Source organism: Calidris pugnax, unplaced genomic scaffold, assembly GCF_001431845.1.
Source record: "Calidris pugnax isolate Ruff unplaced genomic scaffold, ASM143184v1 scaffold171, whole genome shotgun sequence".
NCBI lineage: Eukaryota > Metazoa > Chordata > Aves > Charadriiformes > Scolopacidae > Calidris > Calidris pugnax.
Window position 1 is genome coordinate 3206331 of NW_015091064.1, and position 13832 is coordinate 3220162.

Here is a 13832-nt window from a genome sequence, read left to right on the forward strand (position 1 = left end):
CTACAAAAGATTGGTTATGATGAAAACCAGCAAGGGAAATAATGCTGCTGAAGCTAAAGGCTATGGGTACAAATACAGTCAGCTAGCTCAGTTCCTGCCTTCACTCCTTTATGCTCATTCCTGCTCATCTGCTCATGCACAATACTTTCCAGTTCCAGGACCCGCTAGGGAAGAAATCAACCAGTTCCCACCAAAACAAAATGTGAGAACCCTCAAGCATACCCAGCACATACATGCCACAGCCCAAATCATGCAACATCTACTCTCTATTTCATGGCATGGAAATGCCATTCCATGGGCTGCAAGGCAGTCCTCACACTTTTAAATATGATGAACCAAACCACCCCCGCAGACAGAAACGGTCATTATGGTTTAGATGTATGTGAGCACCATATGGGCAATATGGTGTGGATTGGGTTCATCTGCTCATCTGCTCTGCAGAGGATTAGCCTTGAATATCAGCCAGTCTGCAATACTTGGGCCAGGGGACTAGAGATCACTCTGTGAGATAGCTGTGTTTAGCAATGTAGCTGTAGCCAACATTGATGGGTACACAAGGGCCATGCCTATACCATGGTCATGAAGAGATTCATGATGGAAATTAAATAGTTTCTAACCATCACAGGAATGAAGGTAAGAAAGCTTTCTTGCTGCAGCTGCGAGGACAAGACTCATCCTCAAAATGAAACTGATGTGTTTTGTGACACCTGCCACAGCAGAGGATGATTTTTAGGCTGGGTCTGAGCTGTCATGCCCTTATCATTCTCTCCTATCCGCCTGTCCTTCCAGCAGATATTACTTTTATCTTGCACTCTAGTATATGCCAAATAGCATCTCAGTGGAATTCTTCAAGTGCAAAACAGAGTCTGCTTCACTTTTGCATCGTGCCCTTTGCAATTATCTGTTCTTTCAGTCCTGTTTTCCTATATACTATGTTCCCGCTTGCTAGGAAGTTTTACAAAGAGCAGACTTTTTTTTTAATGTGAAGAGCAGTCTGAGAGGTTCAAAGAGTCTCAAACGCCAAGAAATCAGCCCTCACCTAATTAAGAGCTCATTTACTCCAAACAGAATTGCTACAGTGAGCTACAGACTGTTTCTGATCTGCTTGGAAAACACCTTTTCTGATGATGCCAGATGAAATACCATACACAAGATTTTTTTCAAGCACATATACTTGGTTCTCTTTCACATGTAATGAAGATAAAAGCTCTGTCTGCACACAGGTTTTCTGAATATCAAACCATATGCACTTGTCTACATCTATATACACAGAGACACATATATACAGGCTATATTAGCAGTCCACAAAGAATGTGAGCAGAGTAACATGTTCTTCTCTTTTTCTTTTGCTGTCCTTTTTTATTTCTTTTTCATCATTCCTTTCTTCTCTATTTTCTTAGCTTTGTTTCTTACAACCATAGTATAACAAAATACTAAAGCACACACTTAACACTGTCAACCTATTTAGCACATATACAGAGCATATACTTATGCATGAATGCACATTCCTTAACACACACAGCGGCACACATTTTCCAGGGCAGGCTAAGGAACAGTAGCCCTCCTCCTTCCTTCCCCTCTTCCCTTCATCTACGCTGTCCTTCACAGCATGTTCCCATCATAAGCCATATGATGTGGTTGCAGTAACATGGAAGTATGCCCTTCCCTGCTCACGCTGTAGTTTACTGAGCAGTCAGCTTGACAGTCGTAAGAATCATCCGAAGCTCTGGGCTGAAAATGGTGTCAGAGCATCACAGTGCCTCACATTTACTGTTTGTAATAAATAGTGTCTGGGATTTACCTGCAACTGTCACGGACAAGCTCCTACTAATGAAATCTGAGCTAGTGTCAAGAAGGAGAGGGCTCCCTTAGTTTGTTTATCACCTCATTAGCAAAATTAATTAGCAAAAACACTTCACCATGACAATCACAAATGAAACCCCAGGATATCTACCTGTAGATTTTGGGATGAAACCTTTTCCAGAAGGACTATTTTCTCCAGAATCTGAAGTTAACTCAAACACTAGCCCTCTTCAGGTTTTCATTTTCTATGTGCTTGCAAGGATATAAGGAAGCTCTGAAAATTGGAAGTGTTTGATGTATTCACTATCTGCAGTACTTTGCAAAGCTTCTTCAGAATTGTGCGTTTCAAACACAAGCACAAGAATAACATTCAGCAGTATAAAATCTTCAGGAACAATTAACTTCTAAATTTTGTACACAGAAAAATATTTACAATCCTTTTCTGAATAAAACACAAAACCAGAAACAGAGCAGAAATATATAGAATATGGATTCCCTGGCCACCCTTAAAAACAAAGCATAATTACATTAATAAAATGAAAAGGGAACCTGAAAGTGAAGTCAGAACTCACAAAGTAAAACCAAACAAAAATGTGTTAATTAAATGCCAAATCAAACTGGTGCATTTTTTAACAAGATTTTAGGTCTTGCAATGATTTGCTTATTCTGCTAAACAAAAGGGAAGGAGTTTCACAGCGTGGGAGCAGAGAAGAGAAACACCCTAAAACCGACATCATCTATTTAACAAACAGAGCTGGGAAAAGAATTGTTATTCAGCTAATAAATAGGTATTGTTCTCTTTAACTACTGGTAAATGTGCACCAGAAAGAAATTGAAAATATTTCAGTTTTACTGTCTTATTCCCAGCCCCTTGCCATTCTGTTCTGTTCCAAACATTTTGGCAGCTGCTAAGCAGACAGCAAATGCAAGTAAGTGACGTTCCAGAGAACGGGATGACCTTGCCACCAGTAAATCCATGTGGACAGGTTGGAAGAAAGCTCATGTCTACAGGGCAAGACAGACAGATGACAGTTTTTTCCCAGGGTAAGACAACTCACTTGGTGGACACAACAGACAATCTGGCTACTGCATCTGTAATCCAGATGGTCATTAGTATTTGAGAATGGCTCACTATTACTGAGCCCAGTCTAGTTCATTTAATGTAGATGACCTTCTTTGCATCACCTCCAAACCAGACAGTCACTTCTTGCCTAGAGGACCCCCGGTTTTAAATATGATGAGCATTAAAGAATGCTACCACATGCAGACCCAGACATTTATTTTGTGCTGATATTTGTGCAGTTTAAAAAAAGTACATCAGGAATATTACACTGTATTTTGAGACATACCACCACACCCTATGACAGGTTTGCAATGTGCATAATTTGGGTACAGTGAGGGGTTTTTTTCTGCTTTGTTTTTTTTTGTGAAACCATTTGAAGTTCAGATTTTCAAGTGATAAAAGTGGGCAGAGTTTCTCTAAGATTATCAACTGAAGAGCTGAATCTTAAAGCTCTATTTTAAAAAACGATGCATAGAGTGAGCTTTCAGAGGGCTGAAAGAACAAATATGAGAAGGCTGGAAGCAAAATAGATCACAGTCTTTTCTTGAATTTTAGATCATTACTGCTTGAAATTAATATAGGTATCATGTTTTGGGCAAATAATACATTGGTAAAAGATTTGGGAGGGGATTAAAACAAATTTTACCTCAACCTATTCCCCTAACAGTTTTATTTGTTTTTAGGTAAAGTAGAAACACAATTTGGAGACTAAAGCTCCAAAATCCTTTCTCTTTGATTCTCACTGATTTTATGATTCATCTGAACAGTTCAAGTATTTGGACGGAGTTGAGAAGGTATCCTCTAAACCCTTTCTTTATTTCTGTAAGCATTTGTGCATGTTTTTCTTCATTCTTGGGATGGGAGCTAACATTTCAGTAGAAGGAAAATAATTGTAACTGGGTCAGTGTTTACAGTTTACAGTGTAAATATATCAGAGAGATGTTGCAGATGTCCAGAAGGTGATATTTATCCACTTGCACAATTAGGTGACACATAAAGTGTCCTAGAATAGATACACAAAAGTTGAGATCCTTGTGTTTGCCATTTATTTAAAAACTGTCCCTCACTGAATCTAAGTGAAACATCATTTTGTGGTTAAGAGTCTTGGGAAGAATATGGGTAACTTGCTTCCAGCTCTTACAGATTTCCAGGATGACGTGGGACAGGTGACATAAGATATTGAAAGATGTGGCACCTAAGATTTACCATGGATTTACATAGGATTCAAGAGACCTAAACAACTAAGCTGTATCTCCAAGGATGTATTTAGGCTGATCAGAAAGATTTAAGCATGACTGTAAGAACTGTAAAACCTTAACCATTTGGATTATATGAGGAGTAAATGACACATCATTTGCATGAGAAGGACATAAACTCTCAGTTGCATTGCTAGCTGTGATGACTGCTCCATTGTAGTTCAGGGTAAGGCAACAGCTATATACAGTCTGCTGAAGTGCCAAAACAGCGTTTTTAGCGAACATACTTCAAAATGACACAAAGCACCAAATTCAACCTAAAATCATGCTAGTACTAGTCTTCTCCATTTTAAACAATTGACTTTTATGCAGAAAATGGGTCACACTCTCTTCAACCTAAAGACTTTCTGAATGACTTCTGTCTTCACCCAGAAGAAATCTCCCCTCAGTATACATTGGTCTTGCTTTCTGTCCTTCCAGTTGAAAGTGTGCCACTGTATCCAAAAGCATGAAGGATTTATAGCACCAGAGACACAAAGAATAAACAAAAAGAGTCTGGATTTATAGCCCACTGGCAGGAAAACTCTGGAAATGAGGAATCCTAATTCCTTGCTTCAGGGATGACAAATACTTTTCCAACTAAGAGTCTCTGGATGCTTGACCAACATAGTATGAAGTCTGAGTATGACTCCACATTTCAGTAACCCCACTCTAGAAAGCAAGATGACTTCCCTTCCCCTGCTCTTTATCCATGCTGACATTACATTAGCTTTTTCAGAGTGGTCACTTCCAGAGTGAGGACAGTTTTTGTAAAACCCATGTGGAAAGAGCTCCACGTAGTGAGTCCTGCTGTACACCAAAGACACCTTTTTCTCTTACCTCAATTTGACATCCAAGAACAAAATCTCTCTATATACCTAGCATCTGTTATGGAAAAAAACAGAAACTCCTGACTGCAGTCACCTACCATGTTCATAACCCCATTCCTAGCAAAGCAACGCAGCGCAGTGGCACAGCTGCCACCTCCCCGTGTCAGCTGGGCTCATTGTCAGGCGGGAATGCCCCGGGAGGCACAGCTGATGTTTGTGCTCCTGCACAGATGGGCGCTTCCCTTCCTGCCCTGGCATTTGCTGAAGTCCCCGAGTAGGGGCTGCTGCAGGGTGGAGCTGAACCACGATGTCCCCTAGCCATCCTTGCCCTCCACCATCCCTCTCCAGTGCCCTTCAACTGGACACTGGCATGAGGGTGATTTCTGCAGCCCTAAACCCTTTTGCAACAGACATGAAAAACCCTTCTACGTTCTTAAAAGGTCAGTTCAGAAATCAGCAGCATCAGCAACAAAAGGACATTCCCCAGCTGTCAGGATTGCATATGAAAAGAAAAAAAAAAAATCCACAACCATTAAAGAAATGAGTGAAGTACTTGAATACTGCTGGATTTCATTTCTCTCCTCTTTGCATCCCGTCTCGTTTTCCGTCAGTATCTCTAGAGTTTCAAGAGGGGGAGCTAGTTAGCTAACAGAGTCCAGCTTGTTACAAAAACTTCCTTGACAGCAGCCCACAGCTTTAAGATTTTAGGTGAAACAGAATGAAAACCGAGTTCACAGCTTCAGACTCATCCCAGAGAAGTACTTTGTATGGCACTGCTACTCCTGCTTTCCCCATAAACCTGACTGATTATTGAAGATATCACATAGACACAGCATGAAAGCTGATTATATCTTGACAAGCGAAAAAACATAAACAGACTTTTTAATCATGAGACACACAAATGAGCTTGTAAAAAGCTTAAGAATGTATAATATACAGATCTAAATAACCAAGGGAATATAAACTTACATACAGAATGACCTGTGACTGAAATTCTTGCATCAAAGATTTTAACATAGTACAGAATTTCACAGAAGAAATGTCAGGGAAGGAAAGCGGCTCATATCGGTGCAGACGAGGGCTTTTGCTCCTAGCAAGACAAGATGCATTCACTTGTCCTTAAGAAACGTGGAGGAGTCCTAGGCCTTTGCAGAACGTTGTACCAGTTTGCTTGTGACACGGAACAGCAAGTAACTTTTACAGCTCTTGCTGTCTTTGAGTTTTCAGAACAAAGATCAAACACAGTCTCTTTGTGTGGTTTATCTCTTCATTCGCTATTCTTCTTCCTTAGTTATAAACTCCCCACCCACGCGCACACCTGTGTGCTCGTCCGCCCTGGAGCTGGTGTAAGTGGCAGAGCCCCGGCTTCTGCTCCTCCCTGGGCAAACAGTCGCACCAGCGTGTGGCATGTGCCGAGAAATGCTGTAACCCCTGTAAGAGCTCGCTGTGAAATCTGTGAAATGACACGCAAGGGTTTGTGTAAGATCACTGTGCTACTCCCCGAATGCAATATTCTGCCTTTTTTTTTTTTTTTTTTAGATATACTCTTTTAATTGAAAACAATTTGGCAAAATTGCCAGTTGTTATTTCAGTCGCTGGAAGTGTTCAGCAGGCTACAAGTGTTATGCTGCGTCGGTCCCATCCAACTCTACAGAGCCAGGCAGTTCAAATGGCGAATGACTTCTATAAGCCCTTCTTCCCACCAAGCTCTCGCTCTAAACATTGAGACCTGGCAACAGTGGAGCCGTAAAAGGCCCATGCTGTGCTCTGAAAGCCACACATGGCAACTCTTGTTCTAAAATCCTGTTTATTTCTCCTTCTTCCTACAAAGCAATACTATGACAGGTCAGGTCCCACTGCATGTAACTGTTGCCAAACATTGACTCCATACCCCTTTATTCCGTTCCTAACTTTGGATTTTCTAAACAGTGCTTCAGGGCCAAAATTATTTTTTGAGCTGAAGTAAGTAGCATATCACATTGCTATTGACAATGTTCCTCCAAAATTCTGTGAGGAAAATCTCCCACAGTTGATACATTAACTCCTGTTTTCTGTAATACTACCTTCCATGAGGGCACAAATCTTCTGCTCCATGGAAAAACTGATGCTATTTATATGCCTCTTGCTAAGAATGAAATGTTGACGTCAGTGGAATCACGACTGTCACTGATTTCTTTCAAGTCTTGACTTACAATTTTAAAGCTACTGGGGGTTCTAGGAATAGGGGGAAAGTCCTAGAAAATTCAAAATTCAAATCTGGAAACACAAGCTTATTTTTCTTTTGTCTTTGCATAATTTTATGTTTTCGCTTTCATCCTATTTTCTGAACCTTATGATGTAAATTTCTTTCTGCTTTACATGTCAGCTGCTCTACGGATCAGCCTTCTTCACTTAGACATGTCAAAAGAGAGCAAGAGCTGATTGTTACTCACAAAAATGACAACATTTTTGGTACGTTTGCCAACAAATTCCACTCCTGATATACAAAGCTATAAGCAAGGGAGATCCGTTCAGAACAATCTGGCCAAGGCTAGCCACTGTAGTCATTGCATCCCAAATGCCACTGTGGCTCCTCCTAATTGAAAGCATGAAATGTGAGGACATTTCCATTATCCTTTCATTGCTTCGCAAATACTAGTCACAAATGAAGGATCCTAATAATAGGAAAGGTGGGGAGGTGTGTAATAATGACATCTGCAAGAACAATAGTAAAGCAAATAATAACTTTAATAAATTGCAGTAGTAAAGCAAAATAAATATTATTCCTTTTTAAAGTGTTTTACCACTTGCATTTTATTCCTGGAGACAAAGAAGTAATTGTGTGCTCACTGAGGGTACTCAGTGATCAGTGCCTGTTAAGGTGATTATGGTATGCTACAGACTTGGAAGATGCAAAAGCACTGATGCAGTTTTATTCAGGCACAATACTTAAATTTGGGAGTGCTTGGCTCTCCTAGTGGACTGAACATAATCCTGTCTGTTGATAAAAAGCACAGTTGTATTGTTGTCCCCAGGCACTTGCATAAATGCTGGGGAAGAGGCAGGAGTTTACCTTCATCTGACAGACATTTACCTACCAGACAGCCAGGTGGGTTGTATGACAATCTTTTAAAGGGCGTTGCAGATGCAGAAGCAGAGGGTGACATGGATAACTCTGAGCCCAAAGGGAAGCATGTATCAGCAGAATCTTTGCAGATTACCTTGTGAGTAGATATACTGATTTTAATCACTTTTGCATGGCAAATTGCATCACTGCGGTTGCACACCATGACTCACAGTTATGAGGCAAACTCTCCCTGAGCTCTTTATGAGTTTGAAGTAGAGAAGTGATCTGAATCACTATTGTCTAAAACTTTTCTGAACCAGAATTTAATATTGCTCCTTCAAACATCAAGTTATTGGATTGAAACCAGTATGTTATTTCCTTTGCTGTTAGGAGTTTCCTACTTCAGGAGAATAATGTTCTCAATTCCAGCTGAGTGGTTTTTTTCAAGATATAAGATAAGGCCCATCAAATCACATTGTTTTATAATTATTTGGATAGTGTTTTATGCCTTGATGGAAATATGAAATTAGTTGGCAGTTAGAGACGGAGCTCATCATTCATTGTCTCCATGGATGAAGCTGAGCCATCTCTAGGTTCTGAGAAAAGTCACAGTCCCTGTTCAGTACATGAAACCTCAGGTGAATTTGTTTGGTACACAGGAGATCAAAAGGGGATGGGAAAGACATGTGAATATCTGCTCCTGAGCTCCTCCTTTCCTGCCTCTAATCCTTGTGCTAACCAGATGCAGTAGGCAATGAAAGGACAAGAAAAGAGCAGTGTCCTTTGTTCACAATGTGGTGCTTCAAGTTGATGTCAGCCCTGGCTTTAGAAAATAAAACTGATGACCAAAGCAGGGGAAGTGAAAATACGGTATATAGAAAGGAATAAACTTTTGGATGATTCTGTCTTCATCTTGCTATACAAAATGATTCCTGAATTAATATTCAAATTGCACAGCAGCAGCCTGGGGAGGAAGGGGTTGATGATAAAATGAAGCAGAGGGGCATCTTCTAAGGTCAGGTTGCTCCTTTCCAACTCTGGGTTTCCCAGGAAGACCTGTGTGGAGTCATAAAGAGAAGGCTGGAGTTCCCATTCTAGTGGTGTCTCCTAGGACAGAGTGCTCCAAGGTTGTTCAGCACCCTGTTCCTCACTTCTGCAGAACTCACCACAGTCACAGAGCAGATGCTATAGGACATAGTAGAAGGAAGTTGATCCACTTCTGAAATTCCTAAATATTTGTTCTATCTTGTTACCTATTTAAAGTTATCTTTTACCACCACATTATCATTTTATTCTGTGGTAAAAATAAAAGCTTAGTAGCAGCATTTATGACTCCCCAACAGAATCTTTACTCCATTACAGAAAATTCTGTAACACTTCTGTTTTCTTGCTTTCTGTTTCAATTCCCTGACTTTTATAATTATATCAGAATGGGGCCATCAGCTGAACAGCAGTGAACTCACTAGCTGAAACCTACAAGCTTTGTAGGACTTGTTTACGAGGCCTGTGAATTCTGGCAAAGAGGCAGCTGTAGATTTTCAATTAAATTAACAGATTTGCACAGAGCCCTAATACCTCACCTGAGCTGTTAGCTAGTAGGAAAATTACTGCATTCCTCCTTGAATTCCTTACCTTTCTCAGCTCTTAATATAAGCAGGTAAGAACAATTGCTTTTACACCCATGGGCTACATTCCTTCCTCCCACTCCTGTCTTAAAATTTTGATGGGGTGGTTCAAAAGTCAGAGCAGTTTGCTTGACCATAGGGGGACCATCTAGAAAATCTGGTCAAGAACATTCAACTGATCTGTGGTGAACATCTCAAATACTGGGGAGTTAGATGTTGTGTGTTTAGAGATCCAAATTCCTCGGTTTACGATTTCAGGCTTCTGACAGCCTATTTCTGGCCTCTGGAGCTGTGAATCTGTTAGGATGTCATGACTCCTAGCTGTTTCACCCAGAGACTTTCTTTGTACATCAAGTGTCTCCATGCAGCTGAAGGGGCCTTTCTTTAACTTTGGGATTTCTGCTGGTCTGGAGGAGTCATGATTCACCATAATTTTTATTACCTCACAGACACACCTATTTCTCCTTTGCTTGCCTAGCCTTCACCTATTAAAGAGATGGCTGAATTCCCCAAATAAATCAAAAGCCCCCTGGCATTTTGCAAAGTCCTTCACACTGTAAAGGTTCTAACAGAAGCAATCTATGGGCCCAGGTCTTGATTTGTGGTTCAACCTGAGCAACCCTAAAGAGGATGGGGGGAAAAGTCAACCCTTCAAATGACACTGGAATGGTTACAAGAAGACCAATGGTCAGTCTAGCATCTTTTGTATATGGAGTTTGAAAGGCAGCTGGCTATTAGTGAAATGCCTCCTGGAGCGTGTTCGTAGGTGGAGTACCAAATTTCCAGCTGCCTGGGTGGCATTACACTAATTGCCAACTGGCATTTGGACTATGTACACAAAAGGTGTCTTGTGACTGCTCGTCAGTGATGTCACAGCTACGTCAATAACCTTCAGTAAATACACAAAATCTGACTTTTATCCTTTCCCTTACAATTTCCATTACATAATACCTAAGAGACTCTCCAGGCATTGCATTTCTAAGGCGATTAGTGCATTTCTTGAGAAGCTAATGTCACTTGACCTCTGGCTCAATGCCTCAGAGCTCCACAACTGGTGCAAGTATTAACCATCCAAATGGCACTGCTTATTGTGCCTGGTGCTGAATCAAACTGCTACATAAATGCCTTAAATGTAAATTGCTTTAGAGGCACTCTAAATGCAGGAAAATATTGCAGAATAATTATAAAAAAATATTTTCCCCCTCTTATCTTCCGATAAAGAACACGGGAAGCCTCCAAGCCAAAGTTAGTTTTCCTGAGAATTCACAATTAAAATCTTAAGTCTTCTCTGTGTGATAAAACAAATACTTATTTTCTTTCTCATAGAGTGGGATTAAATCGACCATGTTTACTATGCCTCCTTATAGACAGTACAAGCAGACCAGAATCTGGAGTGGCAATAGTAAAACCTCAGAATGAAATAATGTGTTCACTAACTGAAGTGCTGGATGACTCTCTGTGGTAGCAGAAAACAACATATTCCATTTCACTTACTGCCAAAAATATGTACATAAAAGCAATGGGACTAGCATGCTGTTTCAGCTCAGTTACGGGGAAAAGATCTGCAGTTTTTTCACCCTTACAGCCACCTTTCTGCCTTCATTCTCATCACTTCAGGTACCATTGCATTTGCTATGACTTGTCTCGTCACAGGTGACAAGCTCGCTGGGGCAAGAGGAGCAAGACTGGCTGAGTTTCTGGGATGCAGAGGTCTCATTGTCACTGGCAGCAGTTCTGAGGTAGAGGAAAACACAATGCATCATAACACCTCAGGTCTTTAAAAAGTGGATTTGAATGTATAATAGTAGAAGAAGGCAGCTGGGGAATTTATTAACCATGATTTTAGAAAATGGAAACTCTGCTTTATAAGGTGCTTTTTTGCTTTTTAAAGAGTATGTCAGATCTGAGTTCAGTGCTCCCTGACTGAATCTTTATTATGAACTAACAGCAGAATCTCATGTCATAAAAGAAATGTTTTTCTCCTTCTGCTCCCAAACCTCTGCTGGCTCCTGAATCTGAAGTTTGAGCCTGGAGAATACAAGGAGTTTAGATGTAGAGGAAAATAAATGAGCATTGACCTTGAAAAAGTGTCTTCCATAGCATGTGTTTTGAAACACTGATGCTCTTTTTCTGATTTTGTAATCTTCCTCCTTCTGTTTTCAGGGTGGCAATCTATATTTGCACAGTATGTGTTTCACAGTGAGGATGTACATTTCAATATTTCAACCCTTTCAGTCTCTAAGAGCTACAACCAGCAAAACCTACGGCCATTTTGTGAGATAAAACTTACTATTTTGTTTCAACAAAGAAACAGAAGCTAAAGACTTTAACATTATCAGTTGTAACATCCCAGGGCTCTGGTTTTCTCCAAACTCTTACAAAGCAGCACAGTATGCTTGTTGTTTCATGCAATGCCATTGAATTTAACATAGAGAATTATATGTATGTAAGCATTACATGCAGTAGCAAAGACTCAAAGGATCAGTCTTCCTTTTTAAATGGGTGAACACTACTCATTTCATTCTGTTTGTTTCTTGGTCAATCATATTAAAATAATTGTTCATTTGTATTTTATTTCCTTAATGCACTATTTAAAAATTATATTATGTTCCAAGATAGTTCTAAGATAAATCAATTTAAGATAATGAACCTAATTCTTCCATTTGTTTAGCTCTGCTTAATGCTTCTCTGCCAGAGATAATGCTGTTTTGTAGGTGGCAGCTATTAACTACAGAGGCACAGGGATTTGAAACAAAAAGAGCCATCCTGTTGCTAGCTGCTGGTATTTTACCTCTTCTGCTCTTTCCTCAGAAGTTTTGCCATGCAAACTTCTTATGAAATAAACTTGAGGAACACAGTGTTACATGGGCAAGTTTGTCGCTCTCTGTTCTATACTGGATTTCTTTGTTTCTTTGCAAGTGGGTATCCCAGCAGTCACAGATGCAGCGGCCACCCTGATACCCTGGTGGGCATGCATTATTGCCATTTAACAACTGTATTTGGAGGATAACTAGAAAGCACTCTCCATAAGACAGTAAATTCACACTTAGCCAAAAGGTAACTTCCCCCCAAAGAAGGGTTCCTTTCTTTGAAACTTTCACCATTTCATGAAAATAGGGAACACTAAAATTCTGGTTGCCCTGCATCACCAAGACACCTGCATCACCTGCATCGTCTGTGAAGACTTAAAGCATTAACAGAGGAGCCCAAATCTTCCCTGACCCAGAATACTAGGGCAAGCACCCAAACCAAGCTGCCTTTAACACAGGTGGTTCAGGGCTTCCCTGCTGCTCATATGAGCTCCAAAGTCCAGAAAGTCACACAGCAAAGCTGATCAAGGTGTCAATTATACCAATTTCCCACCACTTGCAAATGTTTCACTCTTTTCCCTTTTCCTTTTTTCTTCATCAGCTCTATTACAGACCAAAAGAAAAAACCAAGCAAGATTCATTCTTGGTGGAAATCTAATGATCACAACCTGTTATATTATGATAAAAAAATTAGTCTTGCTGGCCTAGTTTAGTTCATTTACTTTATGCTCTCCTCCAATATGCTATTTTTCTGCAAATTAATGTATAATCTGGATATCCAAACATCCTTTTGTCTCTGTAATATTCTGTGCTGATAAACAGACACATAATGTGCTTTCTGCACAACAGCTAAAATAAAGCAACTTCAAGCAACAGTACATTGGTAAAAGTAATCTCAGATCTGGTACAACTCCTTGCAGAAACTGCCAACACAATTTGCATAGAAATAGAAAGCATTATCTGTCCCTCATAATCCCAGTAATATACACCTCAGTAGCAGCTTTCTAGGGAACATGGAGGACTTCATCCCATGTACATCAGACAGTTTTCCGTTCACGCAGAACAATTTCATTATGAAAGAACAGACTTGATCAATATGTGAAATCAGAGTGATCTGTGTCCCTCTAACTCCTCATGGTTTAGCTACAGGTGGGGAGGAGGCGGGGGGACAGGGGAGGAGAGGGGGTGTTGCCTATTTTATTGCCCGAGTTATTTTTTTTCTCAGCTGACAAAAGGACCATATTGGAGGCAAAGGGCAGAGGCCAAATGTTAACTTCATCTGACATGTAACAACAGAAAAGAACAAAGCGAGGCGGGAGGGGGAATATGTGACATACTTCAGCAGTGTCCGTGAGAGCAGCTGGCAGCTGCATATCACCAAAACATTCTACCCGGTTTATTTCAAGATTTTACAGCAGTT